The 22,240-nt window shown below is 41.5% G+C and overlaps 1 protein-coding gene across 2 annotated transcripts in view; it reads right to left on the bottom strand.

The window, feature by feature from the left end:
- The window catches only part of LOC144604389 (translocating chain-associated membrane protein 1-like), a 65,220-nt gene that overhangs the window by 29,342 nt on the left and 13,638 nt on the right, over window positions 1-22,240 (bottom strand). The gene's annotated exons all lie outside the window — the stretch shown is intronic.

Genomic DNA, 22,240 nt, shown 5'->3' with positions numbered 1-22,240 from the left:
ATTCAATGTGATCATGGCTGATCATTCACAATAAGTACCCTGTTCCTGCCTTCTCCCCATACCCCCTGACTCCGCTATTTTTAAGAGCTCTATCTAGCTCTCTCTTGAAAGCATCCAGAGAATTGGCCTCCACTGCCTTCTGAGGCAGAGAATTCCACAGATTTACAACTCTGACTAAAAAAGTTTGTCTTCCCCCTTATTCTTAAACTGTGGCCCCTGGTTCTGGACTCCCCCAACATTTGGAACACTTTTCCTGCCTCTAACGTGTCCAATCCCTTAATAATCTTATATGTTTCAACATGTATTGGGAACATGTTTCTCCTTTTTGTTTAACTATTAATACTATAGCACAGTGATCCAGCCTTGACTTTCTCATCTTTGTACACATCTGCATCAAGAAGAAATTAAGGTGTGGCTTTCGCAGATTATTTTCGCAATAATCAAGTCTCAATGTGAAATTACCATCAGTTCACAGAACTGTTTTCTAAATAAAAAGAAACAAGGAGCTACAGATGATGGTTTGGATAGTTTCACGAATGAACACAAATGGAATAAAGCAGAGGATGAGAAGGCCCAAAACAAAATGACAGGAGTAATATATACACACACTCACACGAGGTAGAAGGGCAGTGGATGTCTACGAAGGATGAATCTAGCCAATTGCTTCTTCAGTCTATAACATGTGGAACTTTCCCGAGTTAGTTTCAGAGGGGTTAAAAGTCCATATTGTACAATGCGACTTCCAAATAATGTGGCACTACTTGGGAGGATAATAAATATGAATTGTTCTAAAAATGCAAGAGTCGACGAGTATTCTTTTCTCAGGCAGTTTCTTGGAACTGATAACTTGCTTCCACAGTCCTGTTTTGCTGGCTCCAAGGGATTGATAAGGCCAATGCAGAATTTTGACAGCGTGTCTGCCTTATCATCAAGTCAAAATCCTTGTACTCCCCACTTAATGTCAATGTTGAAGTTTGCTTCATTTCAAGGACTGCAGCAGTTCAAAAAGGCATCATTACAGAATAAGACAGGGTCCAGTGGGTCAGGCAACATCTCAGGAGAATATGCGTAGGTGACAATTTGGGTCGGGACCCTTATTCAGTCCTATAAATGCCATGATACTCAGTGTTCTGATCGACAAAGGAAAGCCTACCACATGCCTTCTTTACCGCTCTATCTACTTCTGTTGCACTTCAAGGAAGCTATGGAGTTGGATCCTAAGATCCCCCTCTACGTCAATACTGTTTTTTTTTAAATTTGCAATTAACTGTATACTTTCTCCTTGCATTCGACCTCCCAAGTCACAGCACCTCACCAATTTTAGTGTGGTCTGCAAACTTACCATTTTAGATTTAGAGGTATCTCTAAATCTAAAAAAAAAATCTAACATTTTTTTACTAAGCAACCCGTCTGTATATACAGCGCCCTCCATAATGTTTGGGACAAAGACCCATCATTTATTTATTTGTTCTGTACTCCACAATTTTAGATTTGTAATAGAAAAAAAAAAATCACATGTGGTTAAAGAGCACACTGTCAGATTTTAATAAAGGTCATTTTTATGCATTTTGGTTTCACCATGTAGAAATTACAGCAGTGCTTATACATAGTCCCCCCATTTCAGGGCACCATAATGTTTGGGACACAGCAATGTCATGTAAATGAAAGTAGTCATGTTTAGTATTTTGTTGCATGTCCTTTGCATGCAATGACTGCTTGAAGTCTGCGATTCATGGACATCACCAGTTGCTGGGTGTCTTCTCTGGTGATGCAGCCATCTTTAGCTTGTGCTTGTTTGGGGGGCTAGTCCCCTTCAGTTTTCTCTTCAGCATATAAAAGGCATGCTCAATTGGGTTCAGATCGGGTGATTGGCCACTGAAGAATTGACTATTTTTTAGCTTCGAAAAACTCCTTTGTTGCTTTAGCAGTATGTTTGGAATCATTGTCATGCTGTAGAATGAACCGCCGGCCAGCGTTTTGAAGCATTTGTTTGAACTTGCGCAGATAGGATGTGTCTGTACACTTCAGAATTCATTATGCTATTACCAATGAAGTAAGCTAGTACCTTCAGCAACCATACATGCCCAGGCCGTAACACCCCCACCACCGTGTTTCACAGATGAAGTGGTATGCTTTGGATTTTGGGCAGTTCCTTCTCTCCTCCATACTTTGCTCTTGCCATCACTCTGATATGTTAACCTTCATCTCATCTTTCCACAAGACCTTTTTCCAGAACTGTGGTTGCTCTTTTAAGTACTTCTTGGCAAACTGTAACCTGGCCATCCTATTTTTGCAGCTAACTAGTGGTTTGCATCTTGCAGTGTAGCCTCTGTATTTCTGTCCAATTAGACTTCTGCAGACAGTGGTCATTGACAAATTCACACCCGACTCCTGAAGAATGTTTCTGATCTGTCGGACAGGTGTTTGGGGATTTTTCTTTATTATGGAGAGAATTCTTTGGTCATCTGTTGTGGAGGTCTTCCTTGGCCTGCCTGTCCCTTTGCGATAAATAAGCTCACCAGTGCTCTCTTTCTTCTTAATGATGTTCCAAACAGTTGATTTTGGTAAGCCTCAGGTTTGGCTGATGTCTCTAACAGTTTTTTTCTTGTTTCTCGGTCTCATAATGGCTTCCTTGACTTTCATTGGCACAACTTTGGTCCTCATGTTGATAAACAGCGATAAAAGTTTCCAAAGGTGATGGAAAGACTGGAGGAAAGACTAGGTGCTGAGAGCTCTCTTTTACCTGCATTATGGAGGCAATTAAACACACCTGAGCAATTACAAATGCCTGTCAAGCCATGTGCCTCAAACATTATGGTGTCCTGAAATGGGGGGGGACTATGTATAAACACAGGTGTAATTTCTACATGGTGAAACCAAAATGTATAAAAATGGCCTTTAATAAAATCTGACAATGTGCACTTTAACCACATGTGATTTTTTCTATTACAAATCTCAAATTGTGGAGTACAGAGGCAAATAAATAAATGATGGGTGTTTGTCCCGAACATTATGGAAGGCACAGTATGTCTAAGTTATATGGATATACATATGTGCAGCACAGATATAGCTCCCAGCACAGATCCCTGCAAAAGAGTGTGTCTATATGACCAACTCCAGACCCATTCACCACACTCTTCCTCCCACCCATTTCCCAAACATTATTGTAAATTTTGGGCTCATTATTCACTCCAGAAACAAGACCAGAAGGGAAATAAGTCATCTTACATCCTGAGGCAAAGCCTAAGAAATACTACTCCAAATGAAGCTGGTTAAATATTGAAGAATAACAGTCTGTAGATACAAGGAATTTAATTTGCAATGATTAAAATGATTTCTTAAATTAATATCAAAAATTGAGTAAGATTTAACATACATCATCTGTTCAGTGTTTGCAATTTGATTGTTAAGTATAGTATGGAACTTTTACAGAATGTTTAAGAGATAAAAAATCCCAAAGGCTTCGATGGAAAATCTAGACAGTTGGACAAGGCAAATCAAAGATCAAATTTTGATCATTTAAATATAGGATCTCACAAATGGACTCAGTAATTCTGAGTTAAGAGCTGAACACACTGCAGATTTAATGATTAAATATCATTGCATCTATTGATGTTGTTAGATGAAGACAGAATTAATTGCAAAATTAATTGAACTCAGCTTATAATTATTTAGACTTGCACTTGACAACAGAAGATGGGAATAAATAGTTTGCATTGATCTCACTGAAAATACTGAAATATGCTGGATGCAGTCATGGTTCATGAACAGGATGCAGAGCTTAATGTAACTGACTTTAATATTTTCCCAAGCAAAGATTCAAAACAAATCCTCCATCCAACATTTTTAATGATTAAGTTCAGAAAAGGGAGCCGTGGTAATAAAGCGCTGGATTTTCTACCAGAGCCGATTGCAACAACTACTAATGTTTCAGTTATCTCAATATATGTCGAGCATCAAAGATGGGACCTTCCTGTTTTGCAGAAAATAATGATCTGCAAGTCACCAGGGTAACTTCCATGTACATACAGACCATGATTTTTTTTTAAATCAAAATAGCAAAACGTATTCTGTAAGAGCAAGCCAAATAAAGAATTATAGAGGAAGGCCAAGTTTAAAAAGTCTGCAAACTACTAGTAGAGCGGCAGGGTCTAGGAGTGCACGTACATAGTTAGTTGAGAGTGGCACCACACGTAGATAGGGTGGTCAAGAAGGCTTTTGGCACACTGGCCTTCATCAATCAGAGTATTGAGTATAGAAGTTGGGAGGTCATGTTGCAGTTATATAAGACGCTGGTAAGGCCACATTTAGACTATTTATGTACTATAGCAATGTTTAAGTAACATTTAGAGGGATATAGGTCACACGCAGGCAGGTGGGAATAGTGTAGATGGGACATCGTGGTGGGTGTGGGCAAGTTGGGCTGAAAGGCTGTTTCCACACTATGACTCTATAACTAAAAACTGTAAATGTCACAAATTATGTGGAGTTTTGGTCTCCTAATTTGAGGAAGGACATTCTTGCTAATGAGGGAGTGCAACTTGAGTTCACCAGGTTAATTCCCGGGGTGGTAGGACTGACGTATGATGAAAGAATGGGTCGACTGGGCTTATATTCACTGGAATTTAGAAGGATGAGTGGGGATCTTATAGAAACATAAAATTCTTAAGGGATTGGACAGGCAAGATGCAGGAAAAATATTCCCGATGTCGGGGGAGTCTAGAACCAAGGCTCACAGTTTAAGAATAAGGGGTAGTCCATTTAGGACTGAGATAAGGAAAACCTTTTTCACCCAGAGTTGTGAATCTGTGGAATTCTCTGCCACAGAAGGCAGCGGAGGCCAATTCACTGGATGTTTTCAAGAGAGAGTTAGATTTAGTTCTTAGGGCTAAGTGAATCAAGGGATATAGGGGAAAAAGCAGGATTAGGGTTAGGGTGGCGGTGCTGCCTCGAAAGGCCGAATGGGCTACTCCTGTGCTTATTTTCTATGTTTCTATATGAAATGAAAAGCACAGATAATGTTGGCAATGCATGTCACGCAACAATTCAAAATAGAACTTAAAAGTTTCTATTCTTAATAATGGTTTCAGACTAGATACTTAAATGTATCATAAATGCGATACTTAAATGCGACCTTTACCGTGTCGTATCTCCGTTCGCGCAACGGCCTAACATCGTGGAGTCGGCGGCCTCCAGCTGGGATCGACCTCGAAGACTCCGGTCGCAGGGCCTGGACTTACCATCTCGGAGGCTTCGGCCGTGGGCCCTGCAGACCGCAACATCGGGAGCTCGCAGGTCCCTGGCTGGCGACCGGCTTTTGGGAGCTCCAGCCGTAGCAGCTTCGACCGCCCCGAAGCACGAGGCACGATCAACCCGCCCGCAGGCCCTTCATCACCCTGCGTGGCTCGGCCGCAGCACTTTACATCGCCCGGTGGGGGCTCAGGACTCTCATCGCCCTGCGTGGCTCGGCCGCGGCATTTTCCATCGCCCGGTGGGGGCTCAGGACTTTCATCGGCCTGCTCGGCTCGGCTCGACCCTGGGACTTTCCATCGCCCGGTGGGGGCTTCAAGGGGTTGGGAGCCTCGATCACCTCGTGGCGCCACGGGAGAAGAACGAGGAGGAGATAAGACTTTGCCTTCCATCACAGTGAGGGTATGCCTAGAGCAATCACTGTGATGGCTGTTTTGTGTAAAAAATTGTATCTGTGTGTCTTGTGTTCTTTAATGTCTACTGCTGGACCCTGACGTGAGAGGACGCTGGCGTTGATTATTCGCCGCTTTTCCGTCAGGATAGTTTGTCTGTTTGTTTCTATGTTAATTGTATTTGTAAAGCGCTTTGTGCATGTGTTAAGGCGCTATATAAAATAAATATATTATTATTATTATTATTATAACTTGAGACATTTGCCTCTCGCCCTTCTATTCTCTCCAAACTAGATAACTTCACACATTCATATAGGTGAAGTTGTGAATTAACATATGGGTAAACGGCATGATGTTACATCTTCTACCAAGCCACCACTATGTAAATCTTAAAGGTAGTTCAGCTAATTTGTCACAAAATTACTTGAATAATTAAGTGAAGTAACTTCAGTGAGGAAATATTCCCACATTTGCACACTGACCCCCAACTAGGGCATGTTATTGATACAAGTGCTCCATCATCATTAAATGTAGCCAAACCTTTGCATTGCTTCAGCAAGATTCAAATGTTAATAGATGAGTCATGCATGGGGGTTGAAATTTTGAATTCTCTCATCTTTATAATTTGAAATGACAAATGCTCCCACAAGTAACCTACTTCAATGCAAATCATAAGTTGCTCCAGAGAACAAGCAAAACAACTGAAGAGAAAAAAAGAAAAAACACAAATGTTATGAAACAACTTCTACTTAGGCTCGTGTAGGATGGAACTGTAGATGCTGGTTTAAACTGAAGATAGACACAAAAGCAGAATAACTCAGCGGGACAGACAGCATCTCTGGAGAGAAGGAATGGGTGACGTTTCGGTGCGAGACCTTTCTTCAGACTCCACCCGAAAAGTCACCCATTCCTTCTCTTCAGAGATGCTGCCTGTCTCACTGAGTTACTCCAGCTTCATGTGTCTATCTTCTACTGAAGCTTGAACAGTTTACAAACTTCCTAATAGAAACACATCTCTTGTGCCAAAATGTGCTTCTTGATTTCATTCTTGAATTGCTAAGAATATGGAGTCTTTGGAATTCCAGCTGGAGAAACATCTCCTCTATATTTTATCTATAAATATCCTTTATTTTAAAAACCTCAATCAGATGACTCTGCTACCATCAAAAAAAACAAAAACTGATTTATGTAACTCAACCGTAATTTAAAATGTTAAACAGCTATATTATTCTTGCCAATCTGCACTACACCCTTCCCAAATACTGTGCCCAAAACTAAAAGCAATATTGCAGATGAGATTCTGTGCACTCAAAGTGCAGCTTTCTTCTCTTTATAATGAAAGGTCAACATTCCATTCGCCTTTTCCTATACTTAAATACTTGTCAAATAGAACAATCTGAATCTAAACATTTGTTACTAGATATCGCCAACATCCATGATGGTAAATGACAGAGAGAACTTGAGCAATTTTCCACTCCAACGTCAGGAACACAAAGGACACTGCCACCCTGTTTAGCTTACGTAACCCAGCATTAGTTATATCCACGACCATCTAAACCCAAAATTGCACAAAACATACTTAAATTGAACGGTTCAATTCATTTGCAATACAAAACTGCAAAATGGAATGTCAAGGAGCAAGTCAAAAAAAGAAAATAGAATGTTGTAGCTTACATTAATTAGAAATGGCAAAAGGTTTTCTGACAATAGCTTTAAGGTTGCTTAATCACCTGAAACAGTAATTTTGTCAGAACCTTGCATCAACTGGGAACTGTGGTGTGACATGATCTGATAATTGAAAAGGACAGTGAATGAAAGGAACTAAGTAATCCTCAAGGAGATTGCTTCTGTCTACAATTAACAAATACCGAAGTTTAGCTTAATCTACACCAGTGAGCATGTCCATCGATGTTTCTCCATGATTTGGGGATTACTGCAGGTCCTCCCCAGGTTACAACAGAATTCCATTCTCAAGAACAGTTTGTACCAATGCTCGATATAATAGAAGCATACAATCCCGTCTTATAGATTTAACTCTCTCAGTGATGAACAATAAGATTGTTAGCTTTCCTACTTACCTGTTGTACCTGCACACGATGACCACTTTGGTTTCTGATTTTCTCTATTTTCTCTCTAGTTGCCCCATTTCTCTTAATGTACTTGTAAAATCACTTCGGATTTGTCTTAAATCTTCTCTGCCAGAGCTATCTCATATCTACTTCATGCTTTCCTGATTTCCTAAATATCCCTTTTACTCCAGATTACACTATTCCAGCTGCCTTTGGTTTTTCCTGTTTTTTTCCTGACCAGGGCCTCAATTTCTCATGTCATCCAGGGTTCCTTACTCTTGTTCTTCACCTGTCTTGCTCTTCACTCTAACAGAAACATATGCATTGAGCTCTCACTATCACTTTTAAAAGCATCCCATTTTCAAGACAGTCAAAATGCTGGAGTAACTCAGCGGGACAGGCAGCATCTCTGCAGAGAAGGAATGGTGACATTTCAGGTCGAGACCCTTCTTCAGACGGAGAGTCAGGGGAAAGGGAAACTGGAGATATGGAAGGGTACAAAGAGCATGTATGGTGTGAAAGGAGATTAGAGTGCATGATGATCAGGGAAATGTACAATGATACATTGTTGGCTGAGGGGAAGGTGACAAGGCATACATACAAACTGTAAAATTAGTCAGGACAGTGAAGTTATTCGAACTGGGTGGGGGAGGGATGGAGAGAGAGGGTAAGTAAGGGTTTCTTGAAGTTAGAGAAATCAATATTCATACGGTTGGGTTGGAAGATACCCAAGCCAAATATGGGATGCTGTTCTTTCAATTTGCATTTGGCCTCACTGGCAGTGGAGGCGGCCCAGGCCAGAAAGGTCTGAATGGGAATGGGAGATGGCGCTAAAGTGTTTAGCAACCTGGAGATTGCATAGGCCCAGGCGGACTAAGCAACGGTGTTCGGCAAAATGATCGCCCAGTCTGTGTTTGGTCTCGTTGATGTATAAGAGTCTTCACCTAGAACAGCGGATATAGTAGATGAGGTTGTAAGTGAACCTCTGCCTCACCCGATGGGACTGTCGGGTTCCTTAGATGGAGTCGAGGGCGGAGGTATGGCGGTAGGTGTTACATCTCCTGCAGTTGCTGGAGAAAGTACCTAGGAAGGGGGTGGTTTGGGTGGGAAGGCCACCTCCAATGGGATCCCAGCACGAGCCACATCTTCCCATCTCCACCACTTTCTGCTTTTTACAGAGACTGTTCCCTCCACAACTCCCTGGCTAACTCATCCCTTCCCACCCCCTCAAGAAAAAAGAACAAATGTAGACCAAGAGAGCATGAATGATGTAAATGGCTGTGGTGCCAACTGAGAGATGGTGTTTCACTGCAAGTGCTACGTATGAGAAAATGTACAGAGAAGATGAATGAGGACGGAGCTGAGAGGAAAAGTACAGTTGGTAGACATCTGAAAGAGAATGCTGGAAATAGCCAACAAGTCAACCAACATCTGCAAAAATAAACGTACTGTATAATTAATGCTACATGCTGATGGCCTTGCATCAGAACTGGCTTGCTGGAAGACGAGACGCTGTTCCCTAAGTTTTTTATATTGGACTTTGTTGTAACAACATAATAGACCCAAAGGCAGGCACGTCAGAAAACAAGTGGGAAAAAAAACAAAGTGCTAGGCATGGCTGACTGTTTGCAAAACAGTCACTGAACCTGCATATCATAAGGGATACGAGTGTTTGAGGAGATCAAGAATGAACCAGTAGACAGAAAGAATAATATGTTATGAAATGGAGGAGAAAGTGAAAAGATGCTTCTGATGGTGGTGATGTCATATTGAAAATGACCGAAGCCATGGAGGATTAACTACGGAACGTGGAGCTTCATGGTGAGGAATGCGAGGGAAAAGAGGCCTGTCCTTGTTCTATATGTGTATTTTCACAATACTGGAGAGATATTGAGGAACAAGATTATTATTCAGGTTTTTACACCAATACACTGTTCTTAACAAAAATCTACCCATCATGGGAAACCTTATAAATAACAGATATAAATTAGATAACTTCAAGATCGAAAGTCAAAAACTTTTTTCATGAGACAAATTTTCATCTTTTTTCCATTTTGGACACCAAAAATGTGACATAAAAACTCTGCTACATTTAGTCATGAATATTTAATTCATAAATAAACTTTATATGGCCCCTCATACATGTACGTTTTGATAATGATCTAGGGAAATATCTTCATCAATACCAGGAGAAAAATACAGTAACATGTCTGGTATTCCGCCGAGCAAAGATCCGGTAACGGTCGTTGTGCTTGGTGTCCATAGTCACAACGACCGTTATCGGGGTCGGTACCTCCATAAGTTAAACCATGGAGGCTCCAAACCTTTACTCCTTTTCACAAACCACAACGAGGTATCCTATGGTAGTAGTGATTATTTTTTCTTATATTCAAATTTAATATATCAAAAACATTGTGTCACATGTACCAATTAAGTACAGTGATATGCAAATTACCATACAAAAAAAAGCAACAAGACACACAACTACATAAAGGTTCACATAAACATCCACCTCAGTGGATTCCCCTCATTCCTCACTGTGAGAGAAGGCAAAAAAGTTCAATCGTCTTCCTCTTTATTCTCCCGCGGTCAGGGCAGTCGAACCATCTGTCGGGGCGATCAAACTCCCGCAGCCGGCGGTCGAAACTCCCGGGTCGGGGCGATCAAAACTTCTGCGGCTTAGAGTTCCCCAAGTCGGTCTCTGACCAGAGACCGCGAGGTCTGTGATGTTAAGTCCGCAAGCACCCACGGTTGGAGCTCCAAGGTCGATCCCTGGCAAAGGGATTGCGGGCTCCGCAATGTTAAAGTCCCGTAGGCTCCCCGTGGTGGAGCTCTCAAAATCTGTCTCCAGCAAAGGCCGCCAACTCCTCGATGTTAGGCCGCAGTGCGGACAGAGATACGATACGGGGAAAAAAAACGCATCTCCGTCGAGGTAAGTGATTAGAAAAAGTTTCCTCCAACACACCTCCCCCCCCCCCCCCACATAAATCAAGCCAAAGAACACTAAAAACATACATTTAACACATACTATTAAAACACAAAGGAGGAAAGGACACCCAGTGGCAGAAGAGTGAGATGTGGAAAAGTGCTGGCTGAGAGCTCAGGCAACTTGGTGGAGGGATGCCACCACAAATAAAAAAATATCAATGGTTCTAGTTTGGGAAGTATCAGCAGAACAGAAAAATTGGGAGAATGACTGAAAGATGGGTTGGAGGAATTAAGGGAGTAAATATTGGAATTGAATAACGGTTTGACCTCACAAGCCACCACATGCAATGGATCATGTCTGTAATTTCGGTTTAAGCCGGTGGCACTATCAGATTTGGTGTCTCCTCCCATTCTTATCACTCCAAGGATCTCATTCCTTGACTGTCAAATTCACGCTCTCTCATCTCAATTAACAGCCTCTCCTATTCTCACTGCATTTTCCCACGCATTAAAGAAAACGTAATAGCTCCCCTGTTACCTCTTCCCTTCCCACCATCCAGAGACCCAATCACCCATTCCAAGTGAAGCTGTGCTACGTTTTACAATTTTGAGTACTGCATTCACATGCGATCTCCTCTAACTGGAGAAGCCAAAGGCAAAGTCTCTGCAGCACACATCGAATCAGACAGGTCTCTTAGCTTTCACCGCTATCAATATAATACTTCATCCAAATCCTACCTTTGCTCCTCATCTGTTCCGACAAAGCCCAACACAAGCTCAAGGAACAGCATTTCATCTTCTGATTCTGCACATTAAGCCCCAGGACTCCTTATTGAATTCATAATTTTCAAATAACTAAGAACGTATCAGGACTGGAGAATTCTGATGAAAACTCAAATAAGTTTTCTTCTCCACAGAGCTGCTTAACCTGCTGGGTATTTCCAGCATCTCTTATTTCAGATCTACAGAAATCTACAGATACTTGACCTTGCTGTTTCACTATTGTGTTCCTAAGGAGGTTATGCCAAACATTTCAAAGGCATCGTTAAGTCTCAGCTGGAGTATTGTTTTTGGTCGCCTAACACTGGGAAAAAATATCAAGACCATGGAATGGTGAGACAAGAAACTGCAGGTGCTGGAATCTTGAGCAAATCACAAAGTGTTGGAGGCAGCATCTGTAAAGGGAATGGACAGATGGTGTTTCTGGTTGGAACCCTTCCATGACCATAAATGCCCCTCCTGCTTATAATCACCAGCATTTTCAATTTTTACTTTGAATTTACAGCTCCTACAGGTTTTGGTTTGCAGTCATGATGCCTTCCACACTTAAATCTGTTCACCCCAGTGTTTTCATCTTGGCCCCTCTCATCATGCAGGAGACACAATACCTTGAAAACACATGTCATAGGATTTAGGAACAGCTTCTTCCCCATTGTCATCAGATTACTGAACAGTCCTCTCATAAACTGGGACATCGTCCTAATCTCTCACTCTAGCTCAGTGTGGATCTTACACTTTTTTTGTATGTTCTGTACTTTCTCTGTAACTGTAATGCTATAACACGGTAAAGCTGCACTGTGGTAGTGTTCTCCTTGCAAGGCTTGATTGCACAAGTACAGCATAATTTGACTGGATAGCACACAACTTTTAAAAAAAAAACTTTATGTTGGTATATATGACAATAAACCAACACCAAATCTACTATTAAAGTACACACATAAATGGTGTTGAATGGAGTGTTGAAATGCAAACCATCTATGGAACAATACATCAAAATGTTAACCGTCCATTTGATGAAACAGAATAGAAAAATGGCTTCTCAAATTTATGAAGCTTATTTTTCATCAAAGGAGACATCAAAGGTCTCCCTTCCATATTTTACATGGGATTCAAGATAACAATCTTCAGGCAAGCATATTTGTGCACAAGTGTATCCACATGTAATTAATAATCCATTTTAATATTACAATAAAAACATTGCGTATATTTTTTAAATCTCTAGAAGCTGAGATTATATTTAACAGGGTAACAAATTAAGTTATTTATTATGTTAATAACATGTGAATTTATAATTAAAATGCAAGAATATGCAGATATTTTAACACATTGAACTATTATTTGCTATTCAAAAACTACCTGTTGAAACAAGATGTTCGCTATTATTTTTGTGCAAATGCTTTTGCAACATCAGGTGGACTGCAGACACCAGAAATCCAAAAATTATTTCCAGGTTGCAACGGCATTTTCAGTTTCTCAAAAACTTCACGAGTGTCCAGCTCCACCACTGAAATGTCAGAGGCACAAATTTACTTGCACCTTAGGTGGAAGCAAGACTTGTTGAAGAGAGAGCTGACCTGAAATGATACCAGGAGTCTGCTTTGAAGCTATTTTAATCCCTATTACACAATCAGCGCTCAGATTTTTTTTAAACAGAGAGCCAATTGCTTCTTATTGCCAATAAAACTTTTTACACCAACAATAATTGCAGGCAACCCTGTGTTGCAGCAGTTCAGGCAACAGAAATTTGCCCTAATCCACAAATCACTACCAGAAAATTTGAGAAACAATATAAATGTTCTCTTAAATTTATGCATAAAATGGAAATAAACAATTTATATTTTCAACTCACACTTCTTGATGCATGCGCAAATGTGGCTTCACATTATAGAAAATTAAGATACAGACTGTTTTCTAGAAAGGCGACAACACCCCTACCCCCAACCCATCCAGATTTTTCTACTGTGAGTTTTCTTGATCATTTTCTAAATATTAAAAACAAAATAATTTTTGCTTTTCTTTTCTGTCCTTTTCTTGTTAATCCAAATCTCTCTCTTTCTCCATTATTATTCCGTACTCAAGTTATAATGGAATTTGTCTATTTTAATTTCAACTTCCTTGTCAGCCCATGGGAGATAGTTTCACAAATCGTCAGTCTGGTTAATTAACAAGATACATATTGGTTTGTCCTGTTCACTCATCACAGATTTCTGACTTCTCTCACCACGTCTTTCAATACACAACTTTCTAGCAACATGCAGTTCAACATATTTTGTATTAAAGAGACGAAGAGCAAGTCTGCCCAAGGACAGAAATAATTACATTCACAAATCCACACACTGCAAGTTATGGCCCACGATATATAGATTTTTATGAAGGCAAGTGTTTTATTTTCTCATTAAACCTATCTGTACAGCTGCTCAATAAAATTGCTCAGGGTGATAAACTGGAACTGCAGTGAGGTAAAAGCTACCTCAGTAGTTCAGTTGGACTCCAGCACCTTGATACATGGTTTCTTACAGTTAATCATCCTTTGTCACAGTTTGCGCTTCAACATTTTCTACCACGCAGCTAAAAATGATCGATTAGCTTTCAAAATGATTACTCGTAATCACAGCATCTCTTCATGTGAAAACAAAACATACAGAGAAAGTAGAAGTATGATCATCATCTTGTGGAAATCCAATAAGGTGTCTTGGCCATAATGTTCTGAACAAAAATATACGGGGATGTTTCAAAATTGTTAATGGATTGATTGTAACCACACATTTTCATGCTTATAGCTCTCACATATCACTGCAAGTTCAAACACGCAACAGCTCTCTTAGAAAATCTTCATGAAGTAGGAGGGAGAAAGTGGGAAACAAGAAGTGGGGGGCAAGGCAAAGCCTGGCAAGTGACAGGTGAATGCAGGTGAGGGGGTTGGCAGGTAGGTGGAGTAATTGACAAAAGCTTGAAGTGAAAAGGAGACAAAAGGGTGTCAGAGGAGGATAGGAGTGAAATGCAAAGCTGGAGGGAGGGATATGGGTGGAAGGGAACAGGGAGGGAAGGGGGGAATAAAAGGGACATATGTCATTCAAGGATGGGAGATGAGGGACATGAGGAGCCAGCGCTGCCCTCACAGCTGCGGCTTGCCTGCAGTCCGTTGTCTTTTGTGTTTTTTGTTGTTTTTGTCTTAATTGTAGTTTAAATATGATGTAGTGTTTGTGTGTTATGTGGGGGGGGGGGGGGGGGGGGGACTGTAACATTGTCTCTCCCGAACGGAGACACGACCTTTGTTTTCTGTGCTGTGTCTCCGTTCCCACTGCGGCCTACCACCGGCCATGCACCTGGAGCTGGCGGGCTCCGGCTGGGACCACCTGGGCTCTGGTTCGCAGAGCCCGCAGCCGGACTCACCACCTGCGGCGCTGGCTGCCTTCGGATGCTGCGGGAGCGGCTGCGACTCGTCTCCGGAGGCTTCGGCGCGGGCCGCCTGGACGTCGGAAGCCCGCAGGCCCCTGGGTGGGGGCCGACATCGGGAGCTTCGGGAGCTCCGGCAGCGGCAGCGTCTTCGCCCGCCCTGAAACGCGGGGCTTGGATCGGCCCGCCGCGGACCTTTCACCGTCCGGCGCGGCCTGAAATAGGCCGCGGGATTTTCTCCGCCCGGCGGGGCCTTCAATGTCGGGAGCCCCGACTGCCCCGATGTGGCAACGCCAACCGCCTGACTGCGGGAGAAGACGGCAGGGGAAGAGAAAAGACATTCTGGCCTTCCATCACAGTGAGGAGGTGACTGGAGGAGACTCACTGTGATGGATGTTTCTTTTGTTTGGTTTATGATTGTATGTGTATTGCATTTTTATTGATTATTCTTATTGATCTTATTGTTGAACTGCAGGTAATTTTTCATTGCACTGCACATTTATGTGTATGTGACAAATAAATGACTATTGACTATTGATATTGATTGAGTGTACAAAGGATGGGAAAGGAGCAGGCTGATGGGGGCTAGTGAGTGAAATGTGAGCACTGGGGTGCAGGTTGGTGAGGGAAGGTATTGATATTGATGAATACAATGTTCATACCATTGGATTGTTAATTACCCAAGTGAATAAGAGGCCCTAGTCTTTCAGTTTGCTTGTGGCCTCACTCTGGCAGTGGAGGCGGCCAAGGACAGAAAGGCTGGTATGGAAATGGGAAGATTAAAAATGGTTAGCGACGGGGAGTTCAACAGGTCCTTCAGACAGAGCATAAACATTCAGCAAGTTATCGCCTTGTCTACGCTTGGTCTCGCCGAAGGAAAAACCAGAGGACCTCTAGACCTTCCGGATGGGGGATGGAGGTGCAGAGGGACTGGACATCCATGGTAAAGATGAGGAAATGGGGGCCTAGAAAAGTTATTGAAGAATTGAAGGGAGTGCAAGGTGTCTTGGATGTAGGTTATAAGGGTTTGGACAAGGGGGGAAAATTATGGAATCAACATATTTGGAGATGAGTTCTCTGTCACAAGTGCAGGCAGAAACAATGGGTCTACCAGGGCTGTTGGGTTTGTGGATTTTAGAAAGGAGATAGGAACCCCCACCTATATCCACCCCATCACTTGCCAGATTTTGGCCTACCCATACTCTCCCAACTCCCCCCCCCCCCCCATCCCCACCACTACCACCACACTCAGTCTGAAGGGTCAAGACCAAAACATCACCTATGTTCTCCAGAGATACTGTCTGACCTGTTGAGTTACTCTAACACTTTGTGCCTTTTTAATGTTAACTATGTTTTGCTTTTCATAAATTGTCAAGATGGACTGGCTAAAGGTTAAAAGCATTTTTCTTAACAAAGAACTGTACTTGTTCTCATTTGTTGTGATGCAAAATTAAATAATACCATAGTATTATCCCACATAGGAGATTGGTGGGCAAAATTAGAGCACATGGTATTGGGGGTAAGGTGCTGACATGGATAGAAAATTGGTTGGCAGACGGAAAGCAAAGAGTGGGGATAATTAGGTCCCTTTCCAAATGGCAGGCAGTGACTAGTGGGGTTCCGTAAGGCTCGGTGATGGGACTGCAACTATTTACAATATACATTAATGACTTGGATGAAGGGATTAAAAGTAACATTAGCAAATTTGCAGATGACACAAAGCTGGGTGGCAGTGTGAACTGTGAGGAAGATGCTATGAGGTTGCAGGGTGACTTGGACAGGTTGTGTGAGTGGGCGGATGCATGGCAGATGCAGTTTAATGTGGATAAATGTGAGATTATCCACTTTGGTGGTAAGAATAGGAAGGCAGATTATTATCTGAATGGCGTCAAGTTGGGAAAGGGGACGTACAATGAGATCTGGGTGTCCTAGTGCATCCGTCACTGAAAGGAAGCATGCAGGTACAGCAGGCAGTGAAGAAAGCCAATGGAATGTTGGCCTCAATAACAAGAGGAGTTGAGTGTAGGAGCAAAGAGGTCCTTCTGCAGTTGTACAGGGCCCTAGTGAGACCGCACCCGGAGTACTGTGTGCAGTTTTGGTCTCCAAATTTGAGGAAGGATATTCTTGCTATTGAGGGCCTGCAGCGTAGGTTCACTAGGTTAATTCCCGGAATGGCGGGACTGTCGTGTGTTGAAAGACTGGAGCGACTAGGCTTGTATACGCTGGAATTTAGACAGATGAGAGGGGATCTAATTGAAACATAAGATTATTAAGGGATTGGACAGGTTAAAGGCAGGAAACATGTTCCCAATGTTGGGGGAGTCCAGAACCAGGGGCCACAGTTTAAGAATAAGGGGTAGGCCATTTAGAACAGAGTTGTAAATCTGTGGAATTCTCTGCCTCAGAAGGCAGTGGAGGCCAATTCTCTGGATGCTTTCAAGAGAGAGCTAGATAGAGCTCTTAAAGATAGTGGAGTCAGGGGGTATGGGGAGAAGGCAGGAATGGGGTACTGATTGTGAATGATCAGCCATGATCACATTGAATGGCGGTGCTGGCTCAAAGGGCCGAATGGCCTACTCCTGCACCTATTGTCTATTGACAAAAGAGAACAAAGTAGGATATCAAAGACAGTGGAAGTTACGAGAACTGAGAGTGCAGATAATAATATATTCCTTTATTTGTCCCACACCAGGGAAATTTACAAGCCTAAAGCCTAATAAAAGTCTAATCAAAAAGGAATCACCTAATATTCAAAACTGTTTTACTCCATCAATACAATGTGGAGAATATCAAAATAGTACTTTTGTTAGACCATGTATTATTTCCAAAGTAAATTGTACTTGCAATGATTTACAATCGAATATGACATGTTTTGGTCTATGCACAAGGTTGAAAGCTCAGACCAAAATCCATGCTAAACTGGAAACATTTGCAAGTATGAGATAACCCTCTCTCAAAGTTACTGCATGCGTGCACGCATGTCACCACATTTACAACCTTAGAATTGCCCTGCTCCCATTTGCAAGCAATCCAGTTGCATGATTGGATTTTTAATATCAGCAATATCAGATTTGCAATTTTGCAATTATTCCTTACCCCTTTGTTATAATTCTTTGTTCACAAGTCATTAATGGAAGAGACAGATTTAAATAGCCTTAAAATGCTAATTTTATTCCATCTACCATCAAATCCTCAAATAAATTTTCCAGAAAGCTACATGCACAAATAGCAGAAATAGTTAAACGGCAGTGATAAAATTCTTACTAGCTCGTTTTTAAATTACTGATTCACTCTACAGGAACGATCCATTTTTAAATACTCAAATAATCTTAACAGACTGTACATAATTCTTTCATTTTCCAATTCAACTCTTCAAAATTCTCAATTCACACTACCTTCTAACTTCACAATTATATTAAAATAACCTTTATGCATATTAACTTATGTACACTGTGAAAAGACTGTAAAACATCAGAATCAGAACTATTCTTGTACACCCACATGCAGAGCATTGATTACCGAGTGGGAACTTATTTGATCTTATCTTTTCCAGCTTAAGACACTCAACCCATCAAAGCATCTCACCCCTTTTATGAATTACTGTATGGGATACATCAGAATCAGAATAATCTTTATTGTCATCCATAAAACAAGTCTTTTGGACGAAATTCCGTTACCCACAGTCCAACAATAAGAGCAATAAAAATAAGCAATAACACACACAATCACAAACCAACACAAAAACAAAAAAAAGATACATCCATCACAGTGAGTCTCCTCCAGTCACCTCCTCACTGTGATGGAAGGCCAGAATGTCTTTTCTCTTCCCCTGCTGTCTTCTCCCGTGGTCAGGCTGTTGAAGTTGCAATGCCACGCCGGACGGTGAAAGGTCTGCAGCGATTCGGGGCGGGCGAAGACGCTGCCGCTGCACGTCGGGGCGATCGTGGCTCCCGACATTGAAGCCCCAGTCGGGCAGAAAAAAATCCCACGGCCTATTTCAGGCCGCGCCGGACGGTGAAAGGTCCCCAGTGGGCCGACCCAAGCCCCGCGATTCGGGGCGGGAGAAGACACTGCCAGAGCTCCCGATATCGGCCCCCACCTAGGGCAGGGCCTGCAAGCTTCCGATATCCACGCGGCCGAAGCCTCCGAAGGCGAGTCGCAGCAGCTGTCGCAGCCGAGATGGTAAGTCCAGTCCGCGGGCTTTGCGAATCAAAGCCCAGGTAGTCCCAGGTGGAGGCCGCCAGCTCCAGGTGTTTGGCCAATGGTAGGCCGCAGCGGGAACGGAGACATGACCCAGAAAAAAAGGTCGGGTCTCCGTTCGGAAGAGACAACTTTCGACACACAATTCCCCCCCCCCCCCACACATAGTACACAACCACAAAAGACACTACATCACATCTAAACACTACAAGACAAAAAACACAAAAGAATTGCAGGTGAGCCGCAGCTGCTGCACAGCGTTAACCTTTACCAAAAAAGTCAGAGCTTATAAAGTTACTTTTAATGTTGAATTATAATTTTCCCATTTCATTTTATTTGATGTTATTAATTTTCAATGTCAGTTGAACCCACCCAAGGAAAAGATTTGAAATAATTTGCATTTTGTATAAAAATCATTTTGGTTGCAAAATACAGTGCAGACAGTTCTCTGGCTTACCCCTGCTGTCCATTTTATACAAAGGCACATTAGCTATCCTAACATTATCACTATCAATGCTAGATTTGAAGCATTTTCCATTTTCTTGTAGGCGGTCAGTTAAGGAAAATTATAGTGTTGATGTTGGGTCCACATTGGCATGCTGTCTTGGTAAGCAAGGGATTTGGTGTCGGGGATCCCCTGTTGTGGGGCCATTTGTTGCCCAATTTTATTAGAATCCCTTTAGATTATGACCTCCCTGGAACAGATTTTTAACATAGGGCCAAAACTGAGGTATCTGTAGTGAATTAATAGACAGGTCATGTACCAGAAATTATGTGGATAGCAGCCATTAACACAAATGAGAACATCTTCAAAAAACTCTATCCACATGCAACTCATAAGTAGTAATCAAAAGACACTATTTTTTTTACAAAATGCAAGCTACCGATTCATAATAAGAGATCAGAGAGGAGATACACTTTAGAAAATGATATGGCAATCTCCTCTATTGATACTTGTACAAAAATGCTTCCTGAATGCCAGTTTGTCATGTGGAATAAAGAACTTTTACAATCAGTTTCAGTCTCTATGTGGTTCATTCGACGTCATATCTAGTTAATCAGTTCTGGCTGTGTTCAGAAAAAAACTTTGACCAGGATGTTGAAGGAAACTGCCCAGCAATTTTTTTTTAAAAATTACGTTACAAGGTCTTTCAAAGCAAAAATAGACTATTTTAAAAGCAGCACATCATTCAATGCAATTTTCTTAATGCTGTACTGGGGTGTCAACCCAAATTCCATTAACCCACAATAATAACACAGAGGCTAGAATGTTGCTGCCTATGCCAAGTAATAGCACTTATTTGTGGGTTGATGTTTTGCTAAAAAAGTCAGTTTTGCAGTTCTTTTTAGGAAAGGAGATATTTCTTCTTCATATGGGAATAAATAGGAACCAGAGAGGATGGATAAGACAGAGGCTGAAAAGGGTAAACAAAATGTAAAAATAACTCACCACAAAAGTACAGTTTCAACCATTTTTAAACTTGATTTAAAATGGAGAGAATATATTTGTAAAATTTAGATTGACAGCCATTGAATCCTGCTTCCCTATATTCAATTACACACTGATTCTGTCAGGATTGTTATGTCAAGTGCGACAGATGCTAGGGGACCAGCAAGAAAAGATCACCTAACTAAACAGTCTAAGAAAATAACTGCAGATGCTGGTACAAATCGATTTATTCACAAAATGCTGGAGTAACTCAGCAGGTCAGGCAGCATCTCGGGAGAGAAGGAATAGGTGACGTTTTGGGTCGAGACCCTTCTTCAGACTGAAGGGTCTCGACCCGAAACGTCACCCATTCCTTCTCTCCCGAGATGCTGCCTGACCTGCTGAGTTACTCCAGCATTTTGTGAATAAACCTAACTAAACAATTTTTTTGATATTAAAGTATAATATTTGCTTCTCTAAAACAAAAAACTGAATGCCTGGGGACAAGTCACAAGATGATATATGGTGAATAAGTTACTAAACCAACGCCTGGGCAATTCATGTATATCACAAGCTCAAGATTGTATTATGCACTGTATTTTGCAACCAAAATGATTTTTATACATTTATGCAAACTTAATAATTTTAAATATCAAAACTTTTTTTACTCCTTGATGTTGCTGACCATAATTCCATAGTAATAAATATATTCTTACTACATTCCATTCTTGCAAGTATATATGTTACACAGAGCAAGGAGCAAGGACAAGGCTATAATTGAACCATGAAACTTGTTTAGTACTTGCAGGCTGCACAGGCCAGTTTAAGAAAACCCAATTATAGATCATAGCTTAAAGTTTACTTCCAGGTTTTTTTTTGTCTGCTTACAAGATACATAACAAGATACACTTATGCACAGGAAAATTACTTAGGAATGATTTTAAAACAGTAGCCTCAACAGATTGAAATACAAAAATAAGATAAGTGACTTATCACTCAAGTTGCTAATTCTAAGTTTTAAAAAGTGGAAAATGTTAAGGGCAGTTTATCCTTTGCAATATGGGATGATATGAAGAGAGGGCTGTTTCTCTTTTAATTACTCATTTACAAAATGTGGAGATCTCCAAAATGTTTGGTATTTACTGTCCATCCACAGTTACCCTCAAAATGATGATGCTAAGCTGTCACTCTGAACTGATGTTGTCTTGCTGGTGATGATATTTGTCCAGTGGTGTTGCACAGACAATTCTGCAATTTAAACCCAGTGACAATGAAAGAAAGACAATATATTTTCAAGTCAGTGCAATGGGAATTATGGAAAGCAATGTATGGCTGATGTGGTACATGCTTCAGCTGTCCAGGTCTTTGAAACTCATAGGAGGTTTGGCAGATGTTGGTGCATGGATTGACCAGGCAAGGAATGGTTAGAATGGTGGATGAGATGCCTGTCAAACCAGCTGCTTTGTCCTGGTTGGTAAAGAGACAAGGAGGAATCTATTTAGCCAGAGACAGTGAATCTGTGCAAATCATTGCCACAGACAGCAGTAGAGATCAAGGCATTGGATATTTCCAAAGTGGAGATTGATAGGTTCTTGATTAGGAAAGTCATCAAAGGTTATGGGGAGAAGGCAGGAGAATGCAGTTGAAAGATAAAATTAGATCAGCCATGTTTGACTGGCAGAGTAAACACGATGGGTTGAATAGCCGTATTCTGTTCAAATTGGCAAGTAGAGAGCAGTCCAACACACTCCAAATGTGTCCTGCAGATGGGTAAAAAGGCTTTGAGAAAATCACAC

This window comes from Rhinoraja longicauda, chromosome 22, assembly GCF_053455715.1.
Source record: "Rhinoraja longicauda isolate Sanriku21f chromosome 22, sRhiLon1.1, whole genome shotgun sequence".
Lineage (NCBI taxonomy): Eukaryota > Metazoa > Chordata > Chondrichthyes > Rajiformes > Arhynchobatidae > Rhinoraja > Rhinoraja longicauda.
The sequence above is the reverse complement of the archived record's forward strand: the minus strand, read 5'-3'. Positions and strand labels throughout refer to the sequence as shown.